This window comes from Protopterus annectens, chromosome 5.part0 (genome assembly GCF_019279795.1).
Source record: "Protopterus annectens isolate FY-2018-M chromosome 5.part0, PAN1.0, whole genome shotgun sequence".
NCBI lineage: Eukaryota > Metazoa > Chordata > Ceratodontiformes > Protopteridae > Protopterus > Protopterus annectens.
The window spans coordinates 985,516,252-985,531,853 of NC_056735.1; positions in this window are offsets into that span (position 1 = coordinate 985,516,252).

A 15,602-nucleotide genomic window follows, 5' to 3' on the forward strand; every position below is an offset into this window, starting at 1 on the left:
TTAGTGTAGGTTTGTAAGGTTTTTGGTGTGCTTGTGTTGTGTGTGCGCTTTTCGGAAAAGGTATTTGTTTTGTTTTGTTAATTGTGGGGATTGTGGTTTGTCGGGCATGTGAAGTTTCATGCTTTTAAACTGTCGGTCATCTCAGTTGTCGAGCTTCCGGTCTCGCTATTCCCGTTGTCAGTATTTTGGTGTGTTGGTGTTTTCAAGTAGACCTACATATATATATATATATATATATATATATATATATATATAAATATATATATATGTATGTATATAAATATATATATACTTTGAGGTTACACTACAGTGAGGAAAGGGCATATACCCCATTACCCCATTGTCACTGTAGTGCATGCTTTCAAAAAAAAAAAAAAAGGTCAGTATTTTAAAAAGACTGTCTGGTATTTAGTCATTTTTTTCCTTTTAGTAGATGAGGACACAGTTGATAACATTTGTCAGCTGTGTCCATGATCACCAAAATAACATCAATATATATATATATATATATATATATATATATATATTGGTCTGATGAAGGGGTTGATCCCTGAAAGCACTAACCTGTGTACTGTTTGTACTGTTCTACTTAAATAAATCTCCTAGCTGTGGTAATGTCGGTGTTTCTTTACCTTTGTAGTTCCTTTTTCTTTGCCTAGAGAGGACTCTGTGCATCCATATATATATATATAAATACATATATTCACTTTATATGCTCGAAATCCTGAAATATTGAATTTCAGAATCTCGAGCCTGTAAAATGGAAAGGCTAAAACCTCGAACACCCAGAAGCACGAAATTCAAAATCTTGACTTCTAAGCTACACACACACCACACACATACATATACACACACCTTCCTCCCCATAAACAAACACACAACCTAATCCTATGTACAACCAGGGAGCTGCGCCCCCCCGCACCCCCGTACTTAAATATACTAACTCCAAGGTCGCACTACATACACAAACACACGGAACACCACCACACAAGCTACATTCCCCTCGCACACACACACACCACAGTAACAAAACATACTAACACACACTACAGCCCCTACCCAAAACCCTTAAAACATAAACACCTACCTGAATCCATGAACACAGTGCAACACCAGAACCACTAATTCAACATCTCCGAAATGTGAGATTTTGAATTCTGCACTTCTGGGTGTTTGATGTTTTAGCCTTTCCACTTTATAGGGTTGAGATTCTGAAATTCGATATTTCAGGATTTTGAGCATATAAAGTGTTTCCATATATATATATATATATATATATATATATATATATATATATATATATATATATATATATATACACACACACACACACACATATATACTTACACATACGTATATTCATATCTATCTATATATATATATATATATATATATATATATATATATATATATATATATATATATATATATATATAGATTGAGATCGATATATATATATATATATATATATATATATATATATATATATATACACACACACACACACACACACACACACACACACACACACACACACACACACACACACACACGTGCATACATGCATGCGTATACAGATATGCAAATATTTATATCTGTATGGATAGCTGTCTGTCTATATAGATAAATATAGATATCTGCATATGTGTGTGTGATTTGTTCGTAACAGTAGAGCGAACAGTGTAATGCTAACCACAACACTGAGAAGAGGAATTGGAGGCTTAATAACAGCTATTATTGGCTTGTTAATCAGGAGAAAGACATAATGAAGTGGGAGACAAATGACATTATAAATGTATCACTCAGTGTTATGGCCTGTCAAGGTTTGGATAAAGTGTGTTAGAAAGGATATTGAGTAAAAGTAGTCAGAATTTGGACAAAACCAATTAAAAAGAGGTTGCTTTCAAATGTGAAAGAAGAATGAACCATCTTCTTAATATGTCACAGTGAAAGACATGAATATCAAGAGTTAAGTATGCCTTACCACTGTAAGCAGAATGTATATATAGCCTTTCCAAACATAGAGCACATTTTTAGGATATCCATCATGCAATAAAAGCAATGATAAAAGAAATGGGTAGGGTGTCGTGATGTCCATCTTCATTGAATGTGTAGAGTAGAGTCACTACCTCTAAACAACATTGCTAAAATTACAATAACCCAGAGCTACAAGCATGTATGGGGAAGCTTTGCTGTATATAGAGACACTGGAAGAGCAGTGTTCACTATGACTGCAGAGGTCAGATAAATATTGTACGTTCAGTCACAGGTAATAATTCAGGCAGCTCTTCTCTGCCATTAAACTCAACATCATAAATGCGAAATGAATTACACAACTGGTAATACTGATAGTTTCAGTAAGATGTGGCAATAAGGAACATTTCTGGACTTCATTTGTGTGATTATGTGCAAATCTGATGGCAGGCTGGAGTAAGGGGCTGGAAAAACATGAACCAGCTATTAGGTTTAATAGAACAAGTAAACAACAGCACATTACACTGAGGACTTTTTAAGGGAGCAGTTAGCTATTGTTACAAGGACTAAATCATGCACAAGCTGTTACTTTCTACATTATTTTTGGAACATTTGTACAAAGCCATATTTGGAAAGAAACCGTAACAACCTCAGAGGAAGGCTGGAAATTGAACTGGTATCACACCGTGATGCCATAAAGAAGCTCTGTGTTGAAACCGCTGTAAGAAGTCAGTTTTATCTGGTGTGCAGGAAAAGGCTGCTGGGCTTGCAGAGAACATGAACAGCCTATTGTGTAGTCTGTTGACTAGCACTTGACTTGTATTCATAGGAAGTGAAATCTTGTATGTGCCTTTTTTTCTCAGCTCTGTTTTCCTTGCTTAACACTGAAGGCTGCACTACCATTTAAGGAATATATGCTCTATCAGCAGCAGACAGACATGCTGTAATATGTTTTTAAAAGGTTTGCTCAGGATAAATCTGTAAAGCCTGCATATTTGTAGGTCTGTAGCTAGATATAGCTTATGACATTTTTTAATGAATCTGTTGCAACATTATTGGCAATGATAAGAATGGGAATTTAAATTGCATAGCTCACACTGCACATTTATTTTGAACAAACTGAATGCCGTTTCCTAACTGCTACAAATATATGGTTTCATTTTTTACTATATTCAATTTGTTTTGCTTGGGACTTTGCCACCATTTTACTAAGCCATTAAAAATGAAGACATACACTACATTAATTCATAGGTAAAATCATCAAAACTATTTTAGTTCACTGAATGGACAAACGTTGCCATATAAACATGAAAATTGTGGTTCCAGTCACATTTCCCATATCTCTTCCAACGTCTGCAATGTTAAATAGAACCAAATTAGCAATCTTTGGCTCTATTAATCAAAAGAGCTCCAAATGAAGAGACTTTTGAGTTCTTTTTTGCTACTCAATATCAGAATACAATAATTACATGGCAATTAGCAGCTTAACTTCAGACATGATACAAAGCAGTTGATGCTGGCACACATGATAATCAACGTCTTGTTTTTCTAAAAAGATAGGTTTTCACAACAGGGGAGTATAGAAAGAATGTATATTAAAACACTGAGTCATGCATATTCAGTACCTCATAAAGCATGAAGCACACCATGCAAATTAATAATACTTCAATTTGGAACATAGCATGTAACTGACTAAACAGTATTTTACTGGATGACTGCACCCACTGTGCCATCCAAACGGGGTCCTCACACTCCTGACCTCTAAATATACAACCACCAAGGTCACACAAACTCAGAGAATAGAGAAAAATTAACAAAAAAAAAAAAAAGAAAAGGATGGTTCCCTTTGATGAGCAAGTCACACATTCTCAGAGACAGCATAAAGCATCTTTGGTGACAAAAGTAATACCTAAATAATGTTGCAGTGACAATGGAAGAGTTCCTTTAAACATGCATGCCACTTTCAGTTTCAACAAATTGCAACTTGACAGATGGCAATGTTCCCCTTTATTGTAATATTTTCATTCCATGATAGTCTATTCTGATGGCATTTGTATTACTGATTAGAGAACACTTATTTTATTTATTTAGGAAAGCACAGCTGATAAGCAGTCCATTCTTTACCAGTGAACGTCTATAGTCCATCTTTCTTGGGTTAAATCAGAGGCACATAATGGGCAAACAAAGGCTTAATAATTCAAACCATAGATTACAGTAGTGTGGTTTTGTTAATGACATTAACACGTGTAATCATTTATTAGTTAAACCAAGATGTACGTAAGAGGTTGTTCCACTAAAAAGGAATGGTGTTTTTGATTATCCAGCGTGCTTTGCTGGTGTATGTAAATCATTGCCAGTTCCTAAGTTGGCTTCGTTTTTGGGTGAGGTCATAGAGAGAGAGAGAAAAATGAGTCAACAGTGAAATTAAAATATCAAAAAACATGTCATAATCTTTGTTTTGATTCTATATCATTTTTGACTTTAACATTAGGGGAATATCCAAAAATGAAGTTAACTGTGTGACACAGATGCAATTAGAAATGTAATAGTACACATGAAGTGAGATTTGGCCTGAAATGTAATATTTAACAGAAAGCTGCCATACTGCTCAAAAACTGAGTAAAAAGACATATGCAAATAGTAAACATTCTATACTCATTTATATCCTAAACCTAGTAAGACCACTCAAGGATATAATTTTTGAATCAAGTACCAGAATCACTGAGTTAGTGGTTGAGTTAGGAAAATTAATCTAGAGTTGCAAATGTATAAAATGTATATCAAATATTCAGAGATTGTATTTTATATAAATATTATGTATAAAGCATTGATATTATAAAAAAAAAACAGATAACATTTGAAAACATTGTTATTTGCATTATGAGTAAAAGGAATCAACAAAAATGTTCTAGATTTATAACTTAGCAAACATGCATCCAGTGGTGTAGTGCAATATTAATTGTGATAGTGGCCAAGGACAAAAGGAAAAAAACATGTACAAAAATAAAAAATGCTACACAACATCATTTTAGCACTATTTTACAAAATCTGCACATCTTCTAAAAATAGTTGTACAAATGGGGAATTTGTCTGGCTAAATAGACTCTTTTTAGTGGTGCAAAAAGAATTGTTTAAAACAGACAGAAATGTTAACACTTTCCTTTCCACCATTAAACTCCAGTGGTAAGTTTCACAATGAATGTAGCATCATCTGTTGACTGATTGACCGATTGATTGAGTCATTCATGCTTTCTTTCATTATACAATATCTGTTTTATCCATTTCAGGTTTATGGAAGAGCCAAGCCTGTCCTGCACACAGTGGAAAGAAGGCAGTGAAATTAATCCTGGATAGTTGTTTTATCTCAGGAAATACACACAGGCAATTAGCACTATTGCCAGTTCATCTGCTGCAGGTTTTTTGGATATGGGAGAAAAGTGGAGTATTAAGGTAAAGAACACATGAATAAAGTGATTATCTGCAGACTGCAAAGATAATGTTTCAGATGGGCATTAAACTGGAGGTAGACACTGTGACACTCAAGTTACTTTAAAAATATTTTGTTAATTAAAAGAAGGATGGAAGAAAAAGAAAGAAAGAAAGAAAGAAAGAAAGAAAGAAAGAAAGAAAGAAAGAAAGAAAGAAAGAAACTTGGGAAACAAACACACATGTTCCTAGAAGAATGCATGTGTGCCACAAAACAACTGAGCCAATGTGTTGTGTATGTGTAAGCATGTACCTGGACATGTGTGTGCATGATATGTTCTGGCTGGACATCTCAGCTGAATTTTGAGTGCAAGAGGAGAGCCAATGACCCCTCCAACCAACAACCAATCAGCCTGTTTATGCCACAGTCACAAGAGATGGTGATTCCCACGGCTGGCAAGAGCCTTACTGACCACTCATTGCTGCCTGTGAACCCCAAATCAACTTTGCCATTTGCTGTGAGAGTCACGGAATAGGCCACCTTTGCTGATCCTGTTGACTGTCCTACCCTCTTCTCTTGCAAAGCATCCCACATTCATTTTAGTAGCTCTTTGAACTCTGCTACAGCTGTCCCCTGAGGGTTCCCTCTGGCTCATAGTGCAATTGCATATGGCAATGCAGGCTCAGTAGACTCAGAATGCATTGGGCTAGACACCTAATGCTTCCTCGGGGTATCACCACTGTCATGAATCAGAAACACCTTCCCATCCCCTAGGATCGGTGAGCTGGCATTGGCCACTCACTCCCACCCTCCCTTGCCAGCTCCTATAGTTACCATGACCACTATTTGAACTTGTCTCCCCAGTGGTGTAGTCAAGGCTTTATCCCTCTAAGCCATGGAATAGTTAGGTACAAGAATATGTCTGTAGCAGCAAGTACTATTTAAAGAGTGCACTCATATTAAAATGTCAGAAATATCTTTTTTAGTAAATTATTTGTAGAATTGTGAATTATTTTTTATTCATTTAGCATTTGTTTACTGGATGAGTGAAATGGTCCACAGATCCTTTCTTGGCACATCCCAGGCCACACTAGTAAGGATAAATACAACTACATATAGACAATTTACTGTAACCAGTCAGCTGGCATACTTTTGGAAGGGGGAAGACAACACAGCATCTTGAGGAAGCCCATGCAGACATTAGAAAAACATACAAACTCCATTCAGAGTACAGAAGTCAAGAACTGAACCTGAGATCCTGAAGTTGTAAAAGAGACAGGTTACCACTGAGCTACTAAGCTAGCTGAAAAAAATGGTGGCAATGTCAGTCATCCAAGTTTTGAAAATGGTCCTAGACAGCAACAAGTCCCATTGGATGGTAAATATTCCAAAGGGGTACATTAATGTACAAGGAGAGACAGGCAAATAAGCAAGTTCATTGAGTTATGGCATGAAACCCATAGGCCACGAGCAAAATTTTTTCTATTAGCCAAGATTTGTTTTCCCACTTGCTAAACACAGCTCTCAGTTAATGGTACTGATGTAGAACATGTGCAAGCAGAAGACATTCAAAAATTAATATCACAGCAACACAACAATCCTGGTATATGTGAGTGCAGTAACAGTTATCAGGAGTTTTACTGGCTGCTGTGATTTAGATGATCACATGAACTTTATCCACAAAGTTATATTTTCTGGTTGAAGTCCATCTGCTTATCTATCCCAGTCATTAAAGGCAAAATTGTATAGAAAGAACTGAGGAGATGTTTGATAAGCTTGGATTTGAACCATCAGGGAAATAGAAGTTGTAACTGTAAAACTTTTTGTGCATATGCATACTCACATGTGTGTGTGTGTTTGATTGTGTGTGCTTGTGTGTGTGTGTGCACGTATGTATGTGTGCATGCACGTGTGTAAGTATGCATATGTGCACAACTACTCGCATGTATGCACTCTCATGCAAGCAGCCATAACAGTAATTTTGCAGATTGCTTATATTGCTTCTTAACTGATCTAAAGATATGAATGCAGACAGTATGAGTCAGATGAATTACACAGATGTACACAAAGAGCAATTTAAAGGTAAAAAAAAAATTAAATGTAATAACTTCTCAGCCAAATTCCACCACTAGTCATTAATAGCTGTGTGAAGTTACTATGGCATTTGGCAGTCAGACAGATTCCAGCAGAGCAAAGTAATGAATTCTATCCATTTTTATCCTAACGTCCATATGTTAAAAGAATTCAGTGAATTTCTCTTAATTTTAATAGAGGAAAGGATGCACCCCAGTAACATAACTACAACTTTAACACCTTTTGACTGGCTGGCTAATTTTGACAAGTTTTTTTCTAAACAAATTCTATGAAGGTGCCCATGACTCACTTAAGTTCCCCTAAAGAAAGATTGTTCTGTGTGAGTTACCCAAAGCTTGCCATATTCTGCAACACACCTTAAATAGCATGAAGAATACTGCATTGACTATCTAGTCAGTTCATGCATCCATGGACAGGATCCACTCAGACAATATATGTGGCATTTGTTCAACCATCAACTCAGTTCCAGAGCCAGAATGTGACTAACAGTGTTTGATTGGGTGCATACATGATATTATCTCTGCATTTACTAATCTACTGTCTGTTTCTGACTGCCTATTGTGGTAGGAGGGGAACAGTACCGATGACTGCATTTTTGCTCTAGTGTATGAATATAAACTTTGGTGTTGCATGTCTGTGACCATAGTGTTGGCTGATATTAGTACACAGGTATAGGGCGCATCGACCCAATGAGTTAACTGAAGTGGTACACCTTTTTGTAGTATATGGGCTCACACAGAAAGTGCGCAGGCCTCCATCATCCTATAAACCTGCTCATACACAATGTCTGGCTTTAAAGTGGAATTTTTAAGCTCAGCTGACAGTATTTAATTTAAAAAATTAAATGAAATGTCAGTTTTGAATCTATTTCATATCCATCAACAAATATAGTTGAACTAAAGTATTACAGGCAAACAAGCCATGAAAATAAAAATAATATTTATCATACTTGATACATCAAGTCTGCTTTTCATATTTTTCATCTTCACTGCACTTGTCTTTACTGTTCTGTGCTGGCCTTTTTTTAAGGGGGGGGGGTGACCCTTACCTCTACTGTTGCCCTCTATAATTCCTTCCCATATAATCCACTCGTTCATTCATTCATTCATTCATTCATTCATTCATTCATTCATTCATTCATATTGTCACAGTGAGAGACTGGGATGGGACACCATGCAGCAGTTATGGAAGAATATTTTATTTCAGTTAATAATAAGGAATATCAGTCTGTGTGTGAGAAACTGCCCTATACCTAGAAGGGTACGTGCACAGTGATGTTCTATGTGTGTGCCCCATTATCGTCCTGCTGAACATTTGCCTGTTCCTCCTATTTTTTTGCTGTAGCATACAGATCAGGAATACTACCCTTCCATCTTTCCTAGAGGCTGCCCCTGTAGTAGCACAAATGTGCATATTTCCCCCTGAGGAAGGAGGTCTGCTTACTGGTGATGTTTGCTGCTGTCCTGTTACTGGTGATGGCTACTGGTGTCCTGTTTAGTGGTGAAGGTTGCTGTTGTCCTGCTCACTTGTAACAGCTGCTATTGTCCTTCTACAATTCTTGTGCAGCATTGCTGAATCTCACATACCTGCTTCAGAAGTGTTCTGAAGTTAAGAAAAAAGTGTCTGTTAGCAGCCGACCAAGACTGATGTCATACACTTTATTGTCTCAAGGGTGACAAAAGTAAATTTAATGAGCACATGAACTTTGATTTAAAGTGCATCTGGCAAAGTTGTTCAACTAAATTCATAGGGCACCCAGCTTAACAGAGGCCAAGCCCATCAAAGATGCGAATCATGAGTCTGTTTCTGTTAAAATCTATATTTTGTACACCTGTAATATGTGTGTGTAAAATGTTGCCAGGCAAGACAGAAATGGAGTCATAGCAGTGAAAAGGAGTTTTTCTGAACCATCCCAATTTATGCACTATATGAACTGATTTACATTTATAAGATGGTATGTACCCTGAATACCCCTGCCCCACTATTAAGGTGTTGTGCTTTTGCATCTTTACTACATGAATGCACTCACCTTTTGCTTGCACAGGCTTGCAGTACTTGATTTCTGTGATTTTCTTTATTGCATGGACTTCAAAGTCATGCATTCTGAGGGTGCGAATAATACATATTTTGTGTAATTTGGATTTGTTTTCATCTCTAGGGCAAGTGTTCTTTTTGTTTATTGACTAACTTTTTGCATGATAGTTTCATCCGTTTGCCTACATATCACTGGGCCTACAGAAATGATCATGCTGTATTCATTCTCCTATGACACAAGACCTGGCTATTGTGCCACTATTATCCAGGAGTCATAATGGAATTTTTCTCTTTATGACTTAAGACAGACCAATGGCAACTAAAACATAGCCCTGCTGGAGTGATGGTCTGCTCTGACTTTTGCACTTCTTTGACTTCCTCAATTGACATGTATGCTTCCACATACCATCTTGAAGCTTGCTGGATGCACACAGATTGGCAGATCGAATAACACATGCCTTGCTTCCCTTCTGCATACTATGTATCTATTTTTGAGTAAGTGTCAGCAATGCAGTTATCTAGAGCACTGCCCACTCCTAAGATGGGCGAGCCAACTCTGATCACGTAATCCCCACCATCACCAGCTTACTCTTCCAGCTTCTTGTTTGTTTCTATTTTATTTTATTTTGTTCTTCCAGCTTCTTGACAGCTACCTGGTTACAAATCTGGGTCACATCAGGGATTTATCCTCTTCACCACAGAGCTGGCTCTGTCCCAGAAATGTTGATACCACTGCATGTCCTGGAGAAGCTGACATGACAGCTGCACATTTATATAATTGTTTAGTTTGTGGTCAAGTAATTTAGACACACCAGGGATAACTGCCTCTTTTCATTGGTAATCAACAAGTGTGAATTAGTTAATTGACTTATTCTGTCTTGCATTGTACTTGAGGTGGTTGCACACATCAAATTCTGATCTATAACATGTGGATTGTGTATTGGCTCCTACTGTAACTTTTAACTATTGCTCTATTGACAAGCCCAGCTGTAACTGTTGTAATTGCATAATTTCTTCCCTCTCCCATGGTGTTCTTTTAGAATAATATACTAATAATATACTATTCTCTTAAATTCTCAACTAATTCTTAACCCAAAAAAAAAAAATAAACTAATGCTCATCAGACCCAATAAATCCTTAGAATGTTCATCCTCATTTCATATCCATTCCTCAAACAATACCATAATTGCCACAGTATCTCAAACAAAACTGCATGGTGTACTAATTGCTAATCAAAGCTAGAAACTTTCTACAACAAAATAGCCAAATTTGCAATAAAGTCTCCACACAGAACCCATCACTGCTCTGCACTACATCAACTTAACTGCTTAGAATTACCCCAGTACTTAACCTATACCTAGATTATCACTGCCCATAGACTTGCACACCATTCTGATAAATGCCCAGTGCTCCAAAACCTTTTCCAACCATATACCAATAAACAGGTTCTCCGCTCCTTTAATAAATATTTACTACAAATCTCCAAATCTAATAACAGTGCTGGTAACACTCTGTACTCTGTGTCTTCAGAATATGGAACACTGTCCCTCAAACTACCATAACTGTAGACAACCTCATAAATTAAAAAAAAAAACTACAAAAATATCATGTTAACAACACCTGGCTTTGTCCATGCTCTAATCCAGGCTAATCACACTCCTCTTGTCTATCTGCCATGTACACCTAATATCCTCCTGCCTATTCCCCACTTATACCTAGTGATGCCATTTCTGACACTCTGTGACCATAGTGTTGACTGATATTAGTTTTTATCACTTATCTCCAATCCCCACCTCCATAACATAGCTGTAATCTATTCATCCTTTTTCCTCTTACAGCACATAAAGCATGCTCTATCTTATACCTCACTCTCCTTAGCACACCCGACCTACTTCTCTGCTCTCTTTCTACCTAACTCTTAACTTTTCCCTCTACTTTCCCTTGATTAAACTAAACTTTTTCTCCCTCCTCTCCTAACTGCTTACTCATCAACACTATACTTTCTCACAACCTTGTTTTCCTTGTGCTTTCACTATAGACCTAACTTCTCTTAACACCTAGCCACCTCCACTTCTCCTATCTTCTATAAATTCCTTCCTCTCTTCGCTCTGCCCTGTTATAAAAACCTTTAAATGAGTACACTTTTACATCACTCACCTTCTTATATAGTAAGACTATCTTTCCTGTGTCATCACTTTGTCCACCATCTATAGATAATGTTCCCTGTAAAAATATGATGTAAAACTGTTGTACTTTATATTTAGGTTCTTTATCTAATGTACATATAAGTGATTGTTGCGCTAAAAATGTCGCTATTCTGACACATATGTAATGTCCTTTATTGCTGTTCAGTATACTATGTATCTATGTAAGTAATGTATTTACTATTTATTTATTTATTTACATTTGTTGACCGGGCTAGTCTAACTGGATACATTTCCATTTTCAGTAGAGGCCTGGGGAGAAAAGCTCCAAGCATAGACAGAAGCTTATTATGCAATATTAATATAAAAAATAAGCTATTATCAAGTACAGATAATAACAATATTTGAATATTTGTGAAAGAAAAAAAAGAAAAACAAAAAATATAGTGTGCCGAGTTATTTAAAGGGGAATGAACTAAGATCAAATACAGAAGAATAAACAATATTTGACAGAAAAAAAAAACACAAAGAGTACTACATTTTAAAAAAGTTATAAAAATGTTTTTTTTTTTTTTAGTTTATTTGTTAGTACAGGTAGGAAAACATAGTACAGCAAAGAGGACATTGAAAGGTTTGAGCAATATAGTACACTGGAGAAGTGAAGTAAAAGGGAGAGCAGGAATGGGTAAAGTGGAAAATCATTCATGGTTTGTGCGCGGACAAAGCCAGTGAGTTTTAAAATGTTCTTTGAGATGTTTTTTTAAAAAGATGTGTGGATGTATTGTCCTTGGAGATTTTCTGCCTGGGCCTCCATTGAAAATGGCCTAATCACCCAGTTGGACCTTCAAGGCAAACAAATGTGAAATAAATAAAATAAATAAATAAATATTCAATACGCTGTTAAGGTGTATTGGCCATGCTGGGATGCATTTTTGTTTTACAATTAATTTATTTTCCCCTGGATACAGGTTCAAATGATTTTGGAATATATACAGATTATAGTGTGCTGTTTTGACTTTTCAGCTTTCTGCTTACTCATTTTCCCTATAATCACTCCATGCTATTACATCATGGCAGATGCTAAGCAGAAATTTGCATACAACTGCAAAATATTATGGGTAAATAAATATTTTGCCTCATTATTGGAGTTGTATCTGATTTACGTTGTTGTTTCACTACTACATCATTATGTGCTATTATAGCAATAACCAATGATGTTGGTGTGGTATATTGAAGATTTACCCATGGTTGGTGTCGTTTAATCACAAGGCTGAAGCCCAAGTTATTAAATAAAGCCAACTGTGGGTAAATCTTCAATAAACCACACCACGGAGTTGGTTGTTGCTATTATACAATGACATTATATAAGAAAAAAATATTTACTTTTCTTAAACAATGTCTTTGTATAATGGCTCAGTGGTGCCCTTCTGCATTTTTTTGGTATCCTGTGGCTTTTCTGATGTACTGTGCATGCATATGGGACTTGGGTTCCTACACTTACAAGGTACAGCAGTGCTGTGCAAAAGAAGCAATGGAGAAAGGAAAATCTCCATTGCTTTTTTTTTAATTTAAAAAAAAAAAAAAAAAACAGGAAACTTTTAATGTTCTGGAGAACCAGGACCGAGAAAAATAAAAGGATAATCATGTACTATTTTTAGTTTTGCAGAACGTACCTGATTATCCTGTTATTTTTCTCTGCACCATCTCTCTCATTCATTTGAGGTCTTCAGTTTTGTAAATTTAAAAAAAAAAGAAAGAATAGTAAAAATTTTATGAGATATACTAATGGAAAAAAATCCAGGCGACCAGATCTTTTTCCATTGGTATATTCTCGGATTTACAACAAGCACGCTGGTTGGTCTAACCAATCAGTGCGCTCCTTTTTGAATATTACTGAACAGTCATTGTATAATTTTCAATATGAGATGTTCCGTCTGCAACTATTTGAGAACTTGCCTTAATAGGGAGAAAGAATCTAATTCTGATGTATTTAATATGGAAATACAGCAATTTTTATTTATTTTATTTTATTTTACATTTGTTGACCGGGCTAGTCTAGCTGGATATATGTCCATTTTCAGTAGAGGCCCGGGGAGAAAAGCTCCAAACAGGAAATTGACAAAGGTAAACTAAGCAATTCTACAGAATAAAACTAGGCAATACTAATAATTTGAACTAACCATTTCTATACAGAAAACATAAAATAAACAATTTTTTTTTTTTTTTTTTTTTTACAAATCACACTAGAAATGAATGAGCATTTATTAGATTAAGGGAATAATAAATGTATCTTATTCTCATTATAGGAGAGTAGGAGTAGAGTTGAAGGCAGTGGATACAGGTGTAGGGATAGAGTTAAGAATATAGAATAGAAGAAAAAAGATATCAGTGGGGGTTAGTACATGGACAAAGTCAGTGTGTTTTCAGATGTTCTTTAAGATGAAGATGAAGAGTTTCTACATTAATTTGGGTATTAAGGCATTGTGGTTTTAGTTTTTCATGATATCATGGCAGGGATCTTTAGCTCTCGAGCCATCTTTACCGACAAAATGAAATGCAAAAGCAACACTTTTTTGCTTCAAAAACTGTATAATTTGTCATTGTATATAGTAAGAAGGTTATAGTCAATGCCAAAAGTTTACTTAACACTCACTTTAGAACATGTTGAAAACACTTCTGCCTTTGTAATGAAATATGGCAAGTAAAAGACTACAAAATTTATATTTTCTCCTTCTTAGGTTGTACTTTATGTAATTTGTATTTTATTTAGCCTTTCTTTCATTCTGTGTTAACTTCCTTAGTAGTTGTACACTGATAGAAAACTTTCTTTGAACTGTCTTTAAAAGACTCATGTATGTTAAGATTAAATACAGAACTGGAAGTTGTATTCAGTAATAGGGTGGCAATAGGATGGCACAGTGGTGCAGCGGTTTATAGGTTCATCGGTTCATAGGTTGGTACTGGGCTATCTGCCTGAAGGCATATATTAGCCCAGCCACGTTGTGAGGTATTCACTGCCCCTTTAGTAGTTCCCTAGACCCTTGTACTAGCAGCTAGTACCCTTGGCCCCTATCTAGTAGTGCTGTTGGTGTGATCCCCGGTGTGAACTTTCTGTTACCCATCCACTCATCAAGGTTCCTCTTGAAGAGTGATAGTGAGGGGCTCTGCCTTATGCAGATCGGGACCCTGTTCCATAGTAAGGGAAGTCTCTGCGAAGGGAATCTATCCCTCCAGCATGTTCTATTCATTGCTGTGTTGAGGTTTATATCCCTAGAGCATGTAGCTCGAGTAGATTTGGTTTTGCTAAGATGGAGCATGTTCAACAATTCTGGGTTGGACATGGCTCTGTACGTTAGACAGAGATCATCTCTGAGAAAGCGGTATGCAACAGAGAGCAGTCTTAGCTTTTTCAATCGTGCTGCATAGGGCAACTGTTTGAGGCCAGTAATCCTCTTGGTTAGGTACCTTTGTGGTCTCTCCAGCTGCTGGAGATGTCTAACCAGGTACATTCCAATTGGTGCATTGTACTCAATAATGGGTCTGATGAGGGAAGAGTAGAGGGGCACCATTACATCCTTAGATCTTGATGCAAACCCTTTCGTGATCAGATGGGTCACATAGAAGGATTTTTACATTGTTTCCTAACAGCAAGAGGTTCTCTAGTTTGATTCTTGGCTGGGGTGCCTTCTGTGTGGAGTCTGTATGTCCTGTCTGGGTTTCCTCCCACATTATAAAGACATGTGTCTAGAGTGTTTCTCCCTGGGCCTCCACTGAAAATTGGCTTGTTCCAAATTGGACATTCCTGGTTAGCAAATGTTAAATAAATAATGGATTTATAAGAATTTGTTAATGTACTGCAGTCTCTTGACCTTATTACTTTGAATAATAAGCTCATCTGTCTCATAGACTTGCACTTCATGTTTAATGTA